The 19,848-nt window shown below is 45.1% G+C and overlaps 2 non-coding genes and 1 pseudogene across 2 annotated transcripts; all 3 read left to right on the top strand.

Annotated features, from left to right (window-relative positions):
* Positions 1 to 157: 157 nt before the first annotated feature.
* On the top strand, positions 158 to 276 carry LOC140590176 (5S ribosomal RNA; annotated as a pseudogene).
* A 297-nt stretch (positions 277 to 573) lies between these two features.
* Positions 574 to 692, top strand: LOC140589134 (5S ribosomal RNA). The gene has a single exon (XR_011990311.1). It is a non-coding gene; the product is annotated as a 5S ribosomal RNA (ribosomal RNA).
* Positions 693 to 989: 297 nt separating this feature from the next.
* Positions 990 to 1,108, top strand: LOC140589786 (5S ribosomal RNA). Its single transcript, XR_011990965.1, has one exon. It is a non-coding gene; the product is annotated as a 5S ribosomal RNA (ribosomal RNA).
* The last annotated feature ends 18,740 nt before the right edge of the window (positions 1,109 to 19,848 follow it).

Below are 19,848 nucleotides of genomic sequence, written 5' to 3'. Positions count from 1 at the left end.
AATCGTTTACAACTCACCGCTTTCTTCCTCATTTTAATAACGACTTTCTCAAAGACATCTTGACATCAATGCCGCAGCGACGTCTGCTCTTCTCTCGGTGTGACTCTCAATAAACCCTCAACTGAAAACAAAAGGGCTGATTCTGGCCGCTTCCCTCGCTTACGGCCATACCGTTCTGACTGCGCCCGATCTCGTCTGATCTCGGAAGCTAAGCGGGGCCGGGCTTGGTTAGTACTTGGTTGGGAGACTGCTTGGGATTACGAAGTGCCGTAAGCTTTTTCTTAGTTTCACTCTATCCCGAGGGCCCAGCGTCTTGCTACGAATGTAAAGCTGTCACTCCCCTATCATTTCACAAAGTATCTTTATTTGTACAACGACGGCAGTCCCCGCCCACTTTTGCAGAAAGTACTCGTAGCAATCGTATACAACTCACCGCTTTCTTCCTCATTTTAATAAAGACTTTCTCAAAGACATCTTGACATCAATGCCGCATCAACGTCTGCTCTTCTCTCGGTGCGACTCTCAATAAACCCTCAACTGAAAACAAAAGGCCTGATTCTGGCCGCTTCCCTAGCTTACGGCCATACCGTTCCGACTGCGCCCGATCTCGTCTGATCTCGGAAGCTAAGCGGTGCCGGGCTTGGTTAGTACTTGGTTGGGAGACTGCCTGGGAATACCAAGTGCCGTAAGCTTTTTCTTACTTTCACTTTATCCAGAGGGCCCTGCGTCTTGCCACGAATGTAAAGATGTCACTACCCTTTCATTTCACAAATTACCTTTATTTGTACAAAGACGGCAGTCCCAGCCCACTTTTGCAGAAAGTACTCGTAGCAATCGTATACAACTCACCGATTTCTTCCTCATTTTAATAACGACTTTCTCAAAGACATCTTGACATCAATGCTGCATCGACGTCTGCTCTTCTCTCGGTGCGACTCTCAATAAACCCTCAACTGAAAACAAAAGTGCTGATTCTGGCCGCTTCCCTCGCTTACGGCCATACCGTTCCGACTGCGCCCGATCTCGTCTGATCTCGGAAGCTAAGCGGGGCCGGGCTTGGTTAGTACTTGGTTGGGAGACTGCCTGGGATTACCAAGTGCCGTAAGCTGTTTCTTACTTTCAACTTATCCAGAGGGCCCTGCGTCTTGCCACGAATGTAAAGATGTCACTCCCCTTTAATTTCACAAATTACCTTGATTTGTACAATGACGGTAGCCCACTTTTGCAGAAAGTACTCGTAGCAATCGAATACAACTCACCGCTTTCTTCCTCATTTTGTTGCCTCCCACTTTGGCTGTTTTGGGTTTGAATTTCTCTTCAGCCACTGCTCGGCAGCTCGACGGATCCAGGCAATTACTCTCTTCACTTTGGTCAGACTACTGAACCGTGTTATGTCCACGAGATGTTTAACCCAGCCAGTGGGCCTCATTCTTGGCAGAGTGGATTTTGCCTTTGGACAAGGACTTTCCTGAGTGGTCAGTGGATCTTCTTTATGTTGACTCATTTTGGCTTGAGCTCTGGTCAATGCAGCTGAAAATGCATTCCTTTGAAGCTTGTTTACACTCTCCCTGGCCTGGGGTGCAACTTCTCCAGCTGAATGAATAGGCCACTTCTCCACTGGCCACTTCTGGAACTCTGGTCCATTTTGCCATGTGGACTTCTCCTTCAAATCGTCAGGAGTGCCTCCTCTTGTTATGATGTCAGCTATATTTAGATCACCACGGATCCACCACCAGTCTTGCACTGGCCCAGCCTTCTGGATTTCACCTACTCTGTTTGCGAAGAAAGTTTGGTATCTATAATTATCTCGTTGAATGGCTCCTAGGATTATTTGACTATCCAATAGATGGAACCATCTCTCAATCTTCATCCGTGCATGCTTCTCTATATGCTTCCTGATCCTAGCTGCAAAGACTGCACCACAGATTTCTGCCTTCACAGCATCTCCCTTTTGATGCAGGGGTGTGAGTTTGGCTTTGGCCTCCACTAACCGGACTTCAATGCCTTGTGTTGTCTTCCATCTTAAGTACATGACAGCTCCATAGGTTTTGTCACTGCCATCAGAGAATGTGATGCCCCAAGGTTTTCCTTTCCAGTCAGATGGTGTGACGCTCCTGTGGAATTTCACTCGACCAAGCTGCACATATTCTTCGAAAAGCTGTATAGCTTCTTCTCTGAGGCTTTCCGAGAGAGGTTGATCCCAGGTTTCTTGGGTCAGTTTGCCGCCCCCTCCTTCTTGGAATGCTTTACGAACAAGAATCGCTCCTTTCTGCTTGACCGGTGCAACTAGGCCAATTGGGTCATACAGTGCAGCAACTTGGCTTAAGAGAGCTCTCCTAGTCAATGGGTTAGGTGTTTCAGTTCTCACCTCCTCTTCAAGAAGATCTTTGCCAACTCGCATTTTCTTCTTCCTTTTAAAAAAAGTTCACTGTGGTCAGCATGTAGAGCTTGTCCTCATCCACTTGGTAGCCAATGCCCAGGGCTTCATTGTCCCCTTCCCTCATTTGGTTTGGAAGAATTAAGGTTTTCCTTTGCTCCTGGCTTAGGACATCTGCTTCAGCTCCGTTCCTCCCACTTTGCCCTGACCGGACCCATGGTTTAAGGAAGAAGCCTCCAGCTTTTAGAATCTCTTTAACCCCTTGGGACCGGCGATCCCGCCGGCGGGATCTGACACAAATTTCGCAAAACCGTTTAAATAACTCCGCGAGTTTTTGTCCTATACACATTTTAAAAATACTCTCAGAAACCTTGGACGGTCTACTTTTCAAATATATATAGGTAGAAACTAAATATATTTTTACAGCTTCGTGATACGAATTGAAAGAACAAGAGTGACTGACTTAAGCGTCTGCGTCTCGAAGCGGCTCTGATCGCCCACCCACTTGCAAATCGCGCTATTCGCATGATAATAACATGATAATCCGACAGTTAGTATTGGGTAAAGAAATATGTGAATACGCCCATTGTGACCGAAATAAACAAGAGCACATGTCTGGGTAGTGTTTACACTGATCGGCTACAATATAGCACACGGATACGTCTCTGCCGCTGAAGCTTTGCGCCAGTGTTGCCACTTTCAGCAGCGAAGCTCATACCTGTGTTCATAGCTCAGTGGGTTAAGCCTGTGTGCCTGCAATCACGTGGTCGCCGATTCAAACGCAGCATATTTAGAACGTGAATAGCGATCTTCCGCTGAGAGCGGTCCTACACGCTCCCGACGCAAGTAAAACAAAGAAAGATGACACGATTTGTTTTTGCCTATTTAACCTAATTTTTAAAACGTTAATACTTCTGACAATGGAAGTTTTGAAAAGAAGACAGATAACGGATTTAGTCAGTGTTTTTTTCATGATTCTACATAATGATTTCAGCGAGATATAAACTGAAATACACGAGAAAGATACGCGGTCGATGATGCCCTCGTCCCCAGAGCGTCAATAATAGTCACTGCATCATATTTATCGCTTTCTATATTTATATAGTCACAGTTTTTCATTTTTCATTCCATCTATCAATAAACTGTGAAAGGGATTTTATTGTTGCTACTTTTCTTGCGTTTCAAACTGCCTTTCCAAAGTGATGGGTGTGGGGTGCAGTGACATTCCAGACTGATGGGCCATTGACAGTATGCAAACTACTACAGGTGTGAGGACACCTATCTCATCAATATTCATTGTGAAGACCACTGACTTTGAGAAAAAGAGAGTGTCACTCCAAAGTTCTAACACTTTAGTAATCAAACCATATAAAATTTCTGAATGTCACTTTCACCTATGTGTAGCCAACCCCTGTGTCTATAAGCTTCAGAGCTCAAAAGTCTTACCTAGAAATGTCTATAATGTGATTTTTTACAATTTCTCAGCATGTCTGAAAATAGGTTTTTGAAAAGTATATGTTTAAAGTTGATTTTAACAAAAAATAGAATAATAACATTCTAAGAGGTCTCAGATTATTGGTGCTGAGTTTGTGCTGAATAAAAGCAAATGTATCACTTTGGGATAAATGTTTTTTAGATAGGTGAAATATTTTAAAATGTCAAGGCATGTCAGACTACCTCGAAAGTGGAAAAAAGGCCTCAGGCCCCAGGGGGTTAACATTTGCTGTGATGTTGTCAAGTCTGTTCAGGTCATTGTGGGAGGTTAAGAGGTCATCCACATAACTGTCTTCTTCGATAACTCTTCGTTCATCCTCCAAGTGAGCGAATTTGGGCAGGTTTGCAGTCTCCCTCATAGCCAACTGTGCAATGCAACCAGCGGGTTTGTCACCGATGTTAACTCTGGTGATTGCGTATTCACAGATCTCCTTTTCTGGGCTGTCTCTCCACAGGAATCTGTGTAGATGCATCTCTCGCTCCTCTAACCAGACAGAGTTATACATCTTCTTTACGTCTCCTAGAGCTACATGCACGCCTTCTCTAAATCTTAGTAGAACAGCTCTAATGGGGTTAAGGACATCTGGTCCCTTCAGAAGAAGATCATTCATGCTTACACCTTTGTATTTCTGGCTACTGTTCGACAATGCGAACTGGTGTTGTCACTGAATGAGGGTTAGGCGCCACCAGGTGGCTGACATACCACACTGGTCCCGTCCACTTCTCCATAACTTCACTGGTGAGTTTCATGGCTACACCTCTTTCGACCATTTCATAGATCTGGGTTGCATAAGTGACTTTCCATTCTGGTTCCTGGCTTAGTTGCTTTTCCATCCTTAAGAAGCAAGCCTGGACTGCCCTTTTGTTTTTAGGGAGAGAAGTAGGACATTCAGTCCAAGGATACTTTGTATCCCAGTGTGGAGTAGTTGTGTGAGCATCCTTTTCCTTGCAGGTGAGGCCTCCTTTAATGATCTCAAGCTCCCTCTCCTCTGCTAAGGTCATGTCTCTTCCTCCTGGTGGGCAGTTTCCACATCGACACCCTCCACATCTTGGCTCGCATGCGGCTCCGATGCTGTCCCAGTGCCACCACTCAAGGAACTCACGTTTACTGGCAGATGTAAATTTGGACAGAGCCGCATCTTCCTGTAGTTGCCAGGCTGGTTTGGTTGTTGGAACTGTGATTTCCTGATATCTGACAGCTGCGGTTCGCATGGAGCGAGTGAAATGGGTTCTTGACTCATACGCTGCTACCTCCACTTCTTCAAACAAGTCAGGATGGGCTCCGCCCACTGTTTTCCCCAATGGGCTATCCCACAAAACAAGATCTCCGATGACTTTGACTCTTTGAGGTGCAAGTCTTCCCTCTCGATGGCTTATGAGAAGTTCAACTTCGGCTGGTCTCTTCAGGTCTTCGAGCTGGACATCTGGGAAGAATCTTTTCAACTTCTCAGGCTGAATTGTTTGATATACCTTTGCAATTTCATCCAAGCCATAGCAGACTAGTTTATGTGCTCTTTCAGTCCCTTTTGGAGTCTTGACTCTGACTTTTAGGAGGTACCTTCTTGTATTGACTCGCATGGTCATTCCACCAACCCCATGTACGACCAGGGTTCTCTCCTCACTCCTCAGGCCTAATCTTTCAGCAGCTTTGTGGGTTATGTAATTGGTGTCAGATGCTAGGTCAATGAGGGTACCAATCTTTTGACCTGTGTTCGCCGTCACCTGCATCAGCATCATGATCACTGGAAGTTCAATTAGCCCATTCTTCTTCAGTAGCTCAGACTGGCCTGCTGTTCTGAGTGTCACTGAGGATCTGTTGGTGAATGCCTTTCTACACTGCTCTGCTAATTCTGGAGAAAGTTGTGACAAGAACTTCTCCTGTTCCTCTGTAAACTTCCCTTTACCTCTTTCATCTTTTCCACCTTTGCCCCCTTCTCCTCTTCTGGATTCAGTTTTTGGGCACAGGAAATAATGGTGGTCTGGATCAGTTCGTCCCATTTTGCAGTCTGCATTCCTGCATAAAATTTTTTCCCTGCAGTACCCGTCATCATCATGGTGTTCTAAGCATTTGCTGCATGCTCCCAATTTCTTTAGAACAGACTTCTTTTCGGACAGTTTCAAAGCTTTAAATTTCTTGCAGAAGACACCACAGCCCTCATCAACTTCTTTCTTTGTAGCTTTGGTTGATGCAGACTTTCTTTCATGCCTTTTCTCTGGCTTGTCCATCTTGTCCACAATTTTAAGTTGTTCAAGTCTCTCCAATATCTCTTCTTGATTCTTCAGGAATTTCAAGAGCATGTCAAAATGAGTATCTGCAGTGACATTATGTTCAGGGTTAACCAGGAACATTAGCCAGTCTCTTTTTATAAAGTCAGGTAACTTGCTTTCATGGCTCCCACGTTCCCCAGCTCTGTCAGATCTGCCAGGGCTTTCTCCACAGATTGAATCAGGTCAATGACTTTACTCGGCTGGTTCCCCTTCACTGGAGGCATATTGTCGAGTTCTTCGAGGATTTCAACTGAAATGGTGGACTTGTTGCCGTATCTATTGTCCAGGACTCTGAACATGTCAGCTGCCGTTGTATAGGTTGAAAGTCTTAGTTCTTTTGCAATGGTCTCACTCACACTCTCCAGGAGCTGAATCTTCAGAACTTCAGGTGAGCCAGTGGGCTCCCCCTGCCTTTGCAGGCTCTCCCAGTCCTTTCTCCACCTGCGGAACTCTCTCTTACTTCCCTGGAAGATAGGCAGAGTAGTTGGTTTTATCTTCACAACAGGTGGTGGTGGTTGGACAGGTTTCCCAATTGTGCCTTGATCAGCCAACCTCCTTGATATGGCAAATTCTGCTTTTCTCAATTTTAGCCTGTTGTGGGTCGCTCTCAGTTCTTTTAAGTCTCCCATCCAGGTCATCTTTTGATGATTCAGGGATCCATCTTTCACACTCAGACATTGCTGAGATGGCTGCATTTATCTTTCCTTCCAATAAGGTGAGGTGACTTCATAGCCTACTAGAATGTCACTTCTGACTTGAACTCTGTCAGCTTCTTCAATTGCTTCTTCTGCTTCAAGAATCGATGTTCTAAGTTTGTTCTTTCCATATCTTCCCCACAGGTTAGTTTGTGCAATATCCCTTACTTCCTCCATTTTAATTTCTGCGTCTTTTATGGTTGTCTTAATGTCGGTTTCTTGCTGCTCATCAAGTTCTGCCTCTTTATCCACCTTGACATCAGCCTCCAGTCCGATCCTGTAGTCCTCGTTAGAATCAAGCACTGACCTAAACCGGTCTGAAAGGTTTCCAAATTCCTCCTTTAATTCGGCTTTTAGCATGGTGTTTGCTCCCCTTGAAATGAAGTTGGCCAGTTTTGTGAAGCTGCTTTTTGCACTGGTCCTCTCCTGCTTCAGTAGTTTAACAGTCTTCCCCAAGACCTCTTCTGCCATCTTTATTTCTTTTTTCGTCCACAGCTTTTCTGGTATGAAGTCCTTTATCCTCCATTCCAAGCTGCTCCGTTGGTTATCAACTGTTAAGTTCCACTCTAGTTTCACTCCAAAAGGACACTCAGGGACAACTCTTGCTTTCACCTTTCATTAACTTTTATTTTCCAACTTGTTGGTTTCAAATTAATCAATGTTTGAAACATCAGGTTGATAACCTTCAAAGCATAGAGACAGAGGTTAACAATGTCATTTTGTAAAATATTCAAACAATACATGAGCTTTTTAATTAAATTAATTAAATTAAGGTAAACAAATAAACAATTTCAGAAAATCATTTAAAATTAAATATATGTAATCATTTAAGTATGAAAAAATTAATCTAAGGAATTAAGTTAAATCAAATAATCAATTTCATTAGAATGGAATGCTCACTTCAAACAACTGAATAGTTAAAACATCAAGCTCTTTCCTTTTAGTCTTTTAACTTTTTACCATTGTAAAATACATCATGAATTAATGGTCTAAAAGCAATTAAACAAGATCCTTTCCAGGTACAAATTAAGCATTGCAACTAATATAAACTAAATAACATTTACTGACCATTGGTGTCTTTGGAGTAAATACATGAGTAGAGCTTGCTGCGCTGTTCCTTTGCTTGATTGAAGACTGAGAGCTACCATTCCTGCTCAGGTGTTCTTATTAGCAATCGGCAGCCATTTTGCTGGTGCCTTCTGGGTAATGTAGTTCTCAATGGTGGTGGCAATATTAGACCTCCAATTGTTCAGTTATAACCCAACACTGACGGCCAGCGTGGTGTCCCTGCCCTACAGCGCCCGATTTGACACGGCAGAGGGGCCCCGCTACATCAGGGTGGCTCACGACAACCAAGTGCGCCTGTGCAGAACGTGTATGCAGCTGGGCCACATCCTGGCCGACTGACCGTAATATGTCTGCCGTGTCTGCGGGCAGCAGGGGCACTACGCCCGGGACTGTGCCGCCGCCTGCTGTGCCATCCTAGGGGTGGACGCTGTGCTCTTTGGGGGGGACAGAGACCCCCCGGTCATACAGGACCATCCTGGGACGTCGGGTGCTGATGAACTGGAGCTGCCCTCCCGAGCTGCGGGTTCCGAGGAACTGCTAGAGCTGCCACAGCCTGTCTCCCAGACTCTCTTTTCAGAGCCCCCTCCCCTCTCAACTCTGACTATGTCCATCCCCGCAGCTCAGGCCGCGGGACAAGCGCGCCCGGCGTCCCATCAGGCCGGGGGTAGGACTGTTGATGGCCCCCTTCCCCCGCTCCCTCCCTCTCTCTTGAGGAGCAGCCCACCAAGACCTCAGTGTCGCCCTGGTCCCTGTTCCCCTTTGGGAGCGACACGCTCTGCCAGCTGGATGCCTCGGGCCAGGACCCCTTCGTCACCCCTCGAAGTCATCCAGATTCATCCAAGTCTCCCGTCAACAAGCTCAGTAAGGCAAAGTATAAACTAAAGCACGTCAAGGGGTCTCAGCCCGGGGCAGTTCGTCCGCCCCCCCTACCTGGTCTGTCCAACTCCCTCCGGCGGCAAGAGGAGTGGCGGCAGTCGGCGGCCTTGGCGGCCCTTCGTGCTGCGAGCCTGGGTCATGATGACAGCGGCGACACGGACTGATTCCCCCCCATTGTGTTACATTTCATGGCCATCGTTAGTATTGTTCATGTGCTGTTCTTGTTGTATTTCTGGTTCTGTTTTCCTCTGTATTTATCCTTTTTTGATAGTGTTCCCTTGGTGTCAGTCCCTTCTCTAGAGCCGCTGCCGTCCCGTAGTGTCCCCGTCACGGGCGGTGGGGCCCGTGCCTGTTTTTACGGAGGCGGGATGGCAGGTCATGTTCCTCTTTGGTGTCCCCAAGGTGCACCCCACCAGCACCTTTCTTAACCTGTATTTAGCAGTCGCTAAGTACGTGGCGTGGTTGCGGCGCAACAAGGCCCGCTACGAGGGTGTGATTTTAGATCCGGTTTTAATGTGCCGATATCAACTGCGACTGGTTTTATCAAAGGTGTTATTGTCTGCCAGGCCTCATGACACGCCCCGGTTCTTACGTGATTATGTGGACCGGGTTCCTTTTGTTTCTGTTGTGGGTGGGCATTTGGTTTGGGATGTGGTTTGAGGGTGGTCTGTTTGTTTCCTTTTGTTTCCCTGTTCTGGCTGGGTTGCCTGGGTTGTTTTCTTTGTCTGGGTTGTGTGTGGGTGGGTTTATATGCTGCTTGTTGTTTGTGTTCTGTGTTGTTTGTCTTAGGGTCTCCTTGATCCTATTTTTATTTGCATTTTAATGGATTGGCTTTTATTGTTCCTGTTGTGCTTTTACCTTTTTATTAAACTCCACGCCTGCATGATGAAGACAGCTGCACCCTGTGAGAAGGGGTCTTGGAGCGTGGGCTTGCCCATGTCCCAGGCCCCTCTCCCTGTACCACCCCTCCTGCTGTGGTGTATGTGTGGCGATGTCATTCTGAGTGGTTTAATAAAAGAAAAAAAAAAACTGCGCCCAATCTCGTCTGATCTCGGAAGCTAAGCGGGGCCGGGCTTGATTAGTACTTGGTTGGGAGACTGCCTGGGATTACCAAGTGCCGTAAGCTTTTTCTTACTTTCACTTTATCCAGAGGGCCCTGCGTCTTGCCACGAATGTAAAGATGTCACTCCCATTTACAAGTACTAACCAAGCCCGGCCTCGCTTAGCTTCCGAGATCAGACGAGATCGGGCGCAGTCGGAACGGTATGGCCGTAAGCGAGGGAAGCGGCCAGAATCAGCACTTTTCTTTTCAGTTGAGGGTTAATTGAGAGTCGCACCGAGAGAAGAGCAGACGTCGATGCGGCATTGATGTCAAGATGTCTTTGAGAAAGTCGTTTTTAAAATGAGGAAGAAAGCGGTGAGCTGTATACAATTGCTACAAGTACTTTCTGCAAAAGTGGGCGGGGACTGCCGTCGTTGTACAAATAAAGGCAATTTGTGAAATGAAAGGGGAGTGACATCTTTACATTCGTGGCAAGATGCAGGGCCCTCTGGATAAAGTGAAAGTAAGAAAAAGCTTACGGCACTTGGTAATCCCAGGCAGTCTCCCAACCAAGTACTAACCAAGCCCGGCCCCGCTTAGCTTCCGAGATCAGACGAGATCGGGCGCAGTTTTTTTTTTTTTCTTTTTTTTTTTTCTTTTTTTTTATTAACTCTTTCACTGTCGCCGCCTAGTGGTTCGGACGCATACGTCCGGATTTTCAATAACAAAAAAAAATGACGTTCAATAAAAGAAACAAATGTATCAAATCAACCAAAAACGGCTTGTTACACTACAAAAAACTTTCGGATAATATCTGTAGAAAGTTGCGCAATTTTTGTGCCATGGTTTTTTTGTAACAAGTAAAAATAAAATGACCATGGTAGCCATCTTTAAACGGGTCGAGTGTCAGGAAGTAAAATATAAGTGTTAATAAAATGAAAACTAAGCACTTCAAACTATTTCTTTCACGGCCAATACTTCATAAACCGTCACAGTATTAAGACAAAACACGCATTTTTCCATAAATATGACTGTAATGCTCTCAAATAGCTTGCTCACTCATCGCGGAAAAATGTCAGTCGGCATTCTGTACATTCGTGCAATGTTTTTCATCTTCGGAGTTTTAGAAGAAAACCAATGAATAAAATGACAAAGTTACCCTCGTTTGAAAGCTTGATCTCTTATGTACATAAATCAATCACTGTAATCCTTCATTGTCAAGTATTTTTTCAGATATATGCTCTGCTTCCCTGCTAGCACATAATTTTTTACGCACTGAACCTTTGCCCATGGTTATGTTTCACCATAATAAACTTTTTACATGAACATCAAATTACAGTGTCATTTGCTTCATCCAATAGAGGTGTGTCTAAGGTTTGCAAAATGGTATGGGATGTGCTGATTGGGCATTGTTTTTCGCGCTGGGGACATGAATGCGCAACTTATTCTCTGCAGGTGCAGTATTTGTGGGAGTGTCTCGATTACGCATTGCGCACGTAGTCTCCGTGAGTTTACCCAGTTATTTTCGGACAACAACTTTTTTGACTGAAGAAAAATGGCTCGGATGACTTTCACTGTTGAGAAAGCACAGAAGATGATTTTGAAGAGTGGTTCGGGGGAAGAAAGTGTCGCTTTTATCCATTGATTCGATGGAGGAGGACGCTTTTTTGCGCGGAGAGGATGCAACGCTCGACATAAGTACATTTATTTACAGTTTACATTTTACTCTTTTATTCTATAGATTTTTATAATTCCGTGATTCAGCAAATTACAATTAACATTTGCTTTGGTAACACTTGTATTGTGGTACATTGGGAAAAGTTCTGCATCGCCTTTGTCAAGCTTTGAAGTGTGCAAAGTAATGCAGCGCTTTTGGCTTTCACTTGGGCAAAGTTATGCGGGGCACTTGTCGGCCTTGTTTGAGCAAAGTTATGTACAGTACTTGTCGGCTTTGTTTGGGCAACATTATGTACGGTACTTGTCGGCTTTGTTTGGGCAAAGTTATGCGGGGCACTTGTCGGCTTTGTTTGGGCAAAGTTATGCGGGGCACTTGTCGGGCTTTGTTTGGGCACAGTTATGCGGGGCACTTGTCGGGCTTTGTTTGGGCACAGTTATGCGGGGCACTTGTCGGGCTTTGTTTGGGCACAGTCATGCAGGGTTATGGTTAGAAACAAAATGTTTCTTATGACTCATAAGTGGTAATGCATTTAGAAAGAAAGACGCTACCCCAAAAAACACTGCTAGTTACACTGTGGCCAGTTTGGATAGGTTTTGGATAAGTTTGGCACAAGTCGTGTGAATAAAATATAGATTTTCCTACAAATGTGTGGTGATGATGTGTGACAAATTGTTACTTATGACCTATAAGTGGTAATGCATTTAGAAAGAAAGTTGCTACCCCAAAAAACACTGCTAGTTACACTATTGCCATTTTGGATAAGTTTCAGATTAGTTTAGGTTAGGTTTTGGATAGGAAAGGCTCCCAGTTGCACCATTTGCTCTTTCCTCCGTAAAACCTGTTGGGCTGCATCAAATGATATGAAATTGGGCACACATGTAGAAAACAAGTTTGGGAACCAGATTTTTAAAATTGGACCTATTCCAGCATGTAGTTTTTGAAATATTTACAAAAATCCAAGACACAAAGACAGATTTTGTATTTTTCCAGCTGTTTTTGTTATATTCGCATGTCCATAAATTATACACAGGTTATTCATTTCGTTATTGAACTTCCTACAATCAATTGTAAAGGGGTCAACTTTGATTTTAGGTATCAGGCATGTGTCTGTGACTTTTATATCTGAAGTTATAAGGTAATTATTCCAAAGAGGGAAGAAATGCCCCCCCATGCAAGGGGCCCCTGGTGCACTCCATAGGGTTAAACCACTCAGAACGACATCGCCACACATACACCACAGCAGGGAGAGGGGCCAGGGAACGGGGCACGCCCACGCTCCAAGACCCCTACTCACAGGGTGCAGCTGTCCTCATCATGCAGGCGTGGAGTTTAATAAAAAGAAAAAAACCAAGCACAATCAATAAAATCCAATCAAGTAAAACGCCAATTAAAAGGATCAAGAGACCCAACGACGAACAACACAGAAGACGGACAACAAGCAGCACATGACCCACCCGCACATAAAAACCCAAGATAAGCAACCCAAGCAACCCACCTAAAACAGGGAAACAAAAGGAAACAAACAGACCACCCTCAAACCACATCCCAAACCAAATGCCCACCCACAACAGAAACAAAAGGAACCCGGTCCACATAATCACGTAAGAACCGGGGCGTGTCATGAGGCCTGGCAGACAATAACACCTTTGATAAAACCAGTCGCAGTTGATATCGGCACATTAAAACCGGATCTAAAATCACACCCTCGTAGCGGGCCTTGTTGCGCCGCAACCACGCCACGTACTTAGCGACTGCTAAATACAGGTTAAGAAAGGTGCTGGTGGGGTGCACCTTGGGGACACCAAAGAGGAACATGACCTGCCATCCCGCCTCCGTAAAAACAGGCACGGGCCCCACCGCCCGTGACGGGGACACTACGGGACGGCAGCGGCTCTAGAGAAGGGACTGACACCAAGGGAACACTATCAAAAAAGGATAAATACAGAGGAAAACAGAACCAGAAATACAACAAGAACAGCACATGAACAATACTAACGATGGCCATGAAATGTAACACAATGGGGGGGAATCAGTCCGTGTCGCCGCTGTCATCATGACCCAGGCTCGCAGCACGAAGGGCCGCCAAGGCCGCCGACTGCCGCCACTCCTCTTGCCGCCGGAGGGAGTTGGACAGACCAGGTAGGGGGAGCGGACGAACTGCCCCGGGCTGAGACCCCTTGACGTGCTTTAGTTTATACTTTGCCTTACTGAGCTTGTTGACGGGAGACTTGGATGAATCTGGATGACTTCGAGGGGTGACGAAGGGGTCCTGGCCCGAGGCATCCAGCTGGCAGAGCGTGTCGCTCCCAAAGGGGAACAGGGACCAGGGCGACACTGAGGTCTTGGTGGGCTGCTCCTCAAGAGGGAGGGAGGGAGCGGGGGAAGGGGGCCATCAACAGTCCTACCCCCGGCCTGATGGGACGCCGGGCGCGCTTGTCCCGCGGCCTGAGCTGCGGGGATGGACATAGTCAGAGTTGAGAGGGGAGGGGGCTCTGAAAAGAGAGTCTGGGAGACAGGCTGTGGCAGCTCTAGCAGTTCCTCGGAACCCGCAGCTCGGGAGGGCAGCTCCAGTTCATCAGCACCCGACGTCCCAGGATGGTCCTGCATGACCGGGGGGTCTCTGTCCCCCCCAAAGAGCACAGCGTCCACCCCTAGGATGGCACAGCAGGCGGCGGCACAGTCCCGGGCGTAGTGCCCCTGCTGCCCGCAGACACGGCAGACATATTACGGTCAGTCGGCCAGGATGTGGCCCAGCTGCATACACGTTCTGCACAGGCGCACTTGGTTGTCGTGAGCCACCCTGATGTAGCGGGGCCCCTCTGCCGTGTCAAATCGGGCGCTGTAGGGCAGGGACACCACGCTGGCCGTCAGTGTTGGGTTATAACTGAACAATTGGAGGTCTAATATTGCCACCACCATTGAGAACTACATTACCCAGAAGGCACCAGCAAAATGGCTGCCGATTGCTAATAAGAACACCTGAGCAGGAATGGTAGCTCTCAGTCTTCAATCAAGCAAAGGAACAGCGCAGCAAGCTCTACTCATGTATTTACTCCAAAGACACCAATGGTCAGTAAATGTTATTTAGTTTATATTAGTTGCAATGCTTAATTTGTACCTGGAAAGGATCTTGTTTAATTGCTTTTAGACCATTAATTCATGATGTATTTTACAATGGTAAAAAGTTAAAAGACTAAAAGGAAAGAGCTTGATGTTTTAACTATTCAGTTGTTTGAAGTGAGCATTCCATTCTAATGAAATTGATTATTTGATTTAACTTAATTCCTTAGATTAATTTTTTCATACTTAAATGATTACATATATTTAATTTTAAATGATTTTCTGAAATTGTTTATTTGTTTACCTTAATTTAATTAATTTAATTAAAAAGCTCATGTATTGTTTGAATATTTTACAAAATGACATTGTTAACCTCTGTCTCTATGCTTTGAAGGTTATCAACCTGATGTTTCAAACATTGATTAATTTGAAACCAACAAGTTGGAAAATAAAAGTTAATGAAAGGTGAAAGCAAGAGTTGTCCCTGAGTGTCCTTTTGGAGTGAAACTAGAGTGGAACTTAACAGTTGATAACCAACGGAGCAGCTTGGAATGGAGGATAAAGGACTTCATACCAGAAAAGCTGTGGACGAAAAAAGAAATAAAGATGGCAGAAGAGGTCTTGGGGAAGACTGTTAAACTACTGAAGCAGGAGAGGACCAGTGCAAAAAGCAGCTTCACAAAACTGGCCAACTTCATTTCAAGGGGAGCAAACACCATGCTAAAAGCCGAATTAAAGGAGGAATTTGGAAACCTTTCAGACCGGTTTAGGTCAGTGCTTGATTCTAATGAGGACTACAGGATCGGACTGGAGGCTGATGTCAAGGTGGATAAAGAGGCAGAACTTGATGAGCAGCAAGAAACCGACATTAAGACAACCATAAAAGACGCAGAAATTAAAATGGAGGAAGTAAGGGATATTGCACAAACTAACCTGTGGGGAAGATATGGAAAGAACAAACTTAGAACATCGATTCTTGAAGCAGAAGAAGCAATTGAAGAAGCTGACAGAGTTCAAGTCAGAAGTGACATTCTAGTAGGCTATGAAGTCACCTCACCTTATTGGAAGGAAAGATAAATGCAGCCATCTCAGCAATGTCTGAGTGTGAAAGATGGATCCCTGAATCATCAAAAGATGACCTGGATGGGAGACTTAAAAGAACTGAGAGCGACCCACAACAGGCTAAAATTGAGAAAAGCAGAATTTGCCATATCAAGGAGGTTGGCTGATCAAGGCACAATTGGGAAACCTGTCCAACCACCACCACCTGTTGTGAAGATAAAACCAACTACTCTGCCTATCTTCCAGGGAAGTAAGAGAGAGTTCCGCAGGTGGAGAAAGGACTGGGAGAGCCTGCAAAGGCAGGGGGAGCCCACTGGCTCACCTGAAGTTCTGAAGATTCAGCTCCTGGAGAGTGTGAGTGAGACCATTGCAAAAGAACTAAGACTTTCAACCTATACAACGGCAGCTGACATGTTCAGAGTCCTGGACAATAGATACGGCAACAAGTCCACCATTTCAGTTGAAATCCTCGAAGAACTCGACAATATGCCTCCAGTGAAGGGGAACCAGCCGAGTAAAGTCATTGACCTGATTCAATCTGTGGAGAAAGCCCTGGCAGATCTGACAGAGCTGGGGAACGTGGGAGCCATGAAAGCAAGTTACCTGACTTTATAAAAAGAGACTGGCTAATGTTCCTGGTTAACCCTGAACATAATGTCACTGCAGATACTCATTTTGACATGCTCTTGAAATTCCTGAAGAATCAAGAAGAGATATTGGAGAGATTTGAACAACTTAAAATTGTGGACAAGATGGACAAGCCAGAGAAAAGGCATGAAAGAAAGTCTGCATCAACCAAAGCTACAAAGAAAGAAGTTGATGAGGGCTGTGGTGTCTTCTGCAAGAAATTTAAAGCTTTGAAACTGTCCGAAAAGAAGTCTGTTCTAAAGAAATTGGGAGCATGCAGCAAATGCTTAGAACACCATGATGATGACGGGTACTGCAGGGAAAAAATTTTATGCAGGAATGCAGACTGCAAAATGGGACGAACTGATCCAGACCACCATTATTTCCTGTGCCCAAAAACTGAATCCAGAAGAGGAGAAGGGGGCAAAGGTGGAAAAGATGAAAGAGGTAAAGGGAAGTTTACAGAGGAACAGGAGAAGTTCTTGTCACAACTTTCTCCAGAATTAGCAGAGCAGTGTAGAAAGGCATTCACCAACAGATCCTCAGTGACACTCAGAACAGCAGGCCAGTCTGAGCTACTGAAGAAGAATGGGCTAATTGAACTTCCAGTGATCATGATGCTGATGCAGGTGACGGCGAACACAGGTCAAAAGATTGGTACCCTCATTGACCTAGCATCTGACACCAATTACATAACCCACAAAGCTGCTGAAAGATTAGGCCTGAGGAGTGAGGAGAGAACCCTGGTCGTACATGGGGTTGGTGGAATGACCATGCGAGTCAATACAAGAAGGTACCTCCTAAAAGTCAGAGTCAAGACTCCAAAAGGGACTGAAAGAGCACATAAACTAGTCTGCTATGGCTTGGATGAAATTGCAAAGGTATATCAAACAATTCAGCCTGAGAAGTTGAAAAGATTCTTCCCAGATGTCCAGCTCGAAGACCTGAAGAGACCAGCCGAAGTTGAACTTCTCATAAGCCATCGAGAGGGAAGACTTGCACCTCAAAGAGTCAAAGTCATCGGAGATCTTGTTTTGTGGGATAGCCCATTGGGGAAAACAGTGGGCGGAGCCCATCCTGACTTGTTTGAAGAAGTGGAGGTAGCAGCGTATGAGTCAAGAACCCATTTCACTCGCTCCATGCGAACCGCAGCTGTCAGATATCAGGAAATCACAGTTCCAACAACCAAACCAGCCTGGCAACTACAGGAAGATGCGGCTCTGTCCAAATTTACATCTGCCAGTAAACGTGAGTTCCTTGAGTGGTGGCACTGGGACAGCATCGGAGCCGCATGCGAGCCAAGATGTGGAGGGTGTCGATGTGGAAACTGCCCACCAGGAGGAAGAGACATGACCTTAGCAGAGGAGAGGGAGCTTGAGATCATTAAAGGAGGCCTCACCTGCAAGGAAAAGGATGCTCACACAACTACTCCACACTGGGATACAAAGTATCCTTGGACTGAATGTCCTACTTCTCTCCCTAAAAACAAAAGGGCAGTCCAGGCTTGCTTCTTAAGGATGGAAAAGCAACTAAGCCAGGAACCAGAATGGAAAGTCACTTATGCAACCCAGATCTATGAAATGGTCGAAAGAGGTGTAGCCATGAAACTCACCAGTGAAGTTATGGAGAAGTGGACGGGACCAGTGTGGTATGTCAGCCACCTGGTGGCGCCTAACCCTCATTCAGTGACAACACCAGTTCGCATTGTCGAACAGTAGCCAGAAATACAAAGGTGTAAGCATGAATGATGATCTTCTGAAGGGACCAGATGTCCTTAACCCCATTAGAGCTGTTCTACTAAGATTTAGAGAAGGCGTGCATGTAGCTCTAGGAGACGTAAAGAAGATGTATAACTCTGTCTGGTTAGAGGAGCGAGAGATGCATCTACACAGATTCCTGTGGAGAGACAGCCCAGAAAAGGAGATCTGTGAATACGCAATCACCAGAGTTAACATCGGTGACAAACCCGCTGGTTGCATTGCACAGTTGGCTATGAGGGAGACTGCAAACCTGCCCAAATTCGCTCACTTGGAGGATGAACGAAGAGTTATCGAAGAAGACAGTTATGTGGATGACCTCTTAACCTCCCACAATGACCTGAACAGACTTGACAACATCACAGCAAATGTTAACCCCCTGGGGCCTGAGGCCTTTTTTCCACTTTCGAGGTAGTCTGACATGCCTTGACATTTTAAAATATTTCACCTATCTAAAAAACATTTATCCCAAAGTGATACATTTGCTTTTATTCAGCACAAACTCAGCACCAATAATCTGAGACCTCTTAGAATGTTATTATTCTATTTTTTGTTAAAATCAACTTTAAACATATACTTTTCAAAAACCTATTTTCAGACATGCTGAGAAATTGTAAAAAATCACATTATAGACATTTCTAGGTAAGACTTTTGAGCTCTGAAGCTTATAGACACAGGGGTTGGCTACACATAGGTGAAAGTGACATTCAGAAATTTTATATGGTTTGATTACTAAAGTGTTAGAACTTTGGAGTGACACTCTCTTTTTCTCAAAGTCAGTGGTCTTCACAATGAATATTGATGAGATAGGTGTCCTCACACCTGTAGTAGTTTGCATACTGTCAATGGCCCATCAGTCTGGAATGTCACTGCACCCCACACCCATCACTTTGGAAAGGCAGTTTGAAACGCAAGAAAAGTAGCAACAATAAAATCCCTTTCACAGTTTATTGATAGATGGAATGAAAAATGAAAAACTGTGACTATATAAATATAGAAAGCGATAAATATGATGCAGTGACTATTATTGACGCTCTGGGGACGAGGGCATCATCGACCGCGTTTCTTTCTCGTGTATTTCAGTTTATATCTCGCTGAAATCATTATGTAGAATCATGAAAAAAACACTGACTAAATCCGTTATCTGTCTTCTTTTCAAAACTTCCATTGTCAGAAGTATTAACGTTTTAAAAATTAGGTTAAATAGGCAAAAACAAATCGTGTCATCTTTCTTTGTTTTACTTGCGTCGGGAGCGTGTAGGACCGCTCTCAGCGGAAGATCGCTATTCACGTTCTAAATACGCTGCGTTTGAATCGGCGACCACGTGATTGCAGGCACACAGGCTTAACCCACTGAGCTATGAACACAGGTATGAGCTTCGCTGCTGAAAGTGGCAACACTGGCGCAAAGCTTCAGCGGCAGAGACGTATCCGTGTGCTATATTGTAGCCGATCAGTGTAAACACTACCCAGACATGTGCTCTTGTTTATTTCGGTCACAATGGGCGTATTCACATATTTCTTTACCCAATACTAACTGTCGGATTATCATGTTATTATCATGCGAATAGCGCGATTTGCAAGTGGGTGGGCGATCAGAGCCGCTTCGAGACGCAGACGCTTAAGTCAGTCACTCTTGTTCTTTCAATTCGTATCACGAAGCTGTAAAAATATATTTAGTTTCTACCTATATATATTTGAAAAGTAGACCGTCCAAGGTTTCTGAGAGTATTTTTAAAATGTGTATAGGACAAAAACTCGCGGAGTTATTTAAACGGTTTTGCGAAATTTGTGTCAGATCCCGCCGGCGGGATCGCCGGTCCCAAGGGGTTAAAGAGATTCTA

The sequence above is a fragment of the Paramormyrops kingsleyae genome, chromosome 4, assembly GCF_048594095.1.
Source record: "Paramormyrops kingsleyae isolate MSU_618 chromosome 4, PKINGS_0.4, whole genome shotgun sequence".
Lineage (NCBI taxonomy): Eukaryota > Metazoa > Chordata > Actinopteri > Osteoglossiformes > Mormyridae > Paramormyrops > Paramormyrops kingsleyae.
Note: the sequence above shows the minus strand (reverse complement) of the source record. Positions and strands in the feature narration are given on the sequence as shown.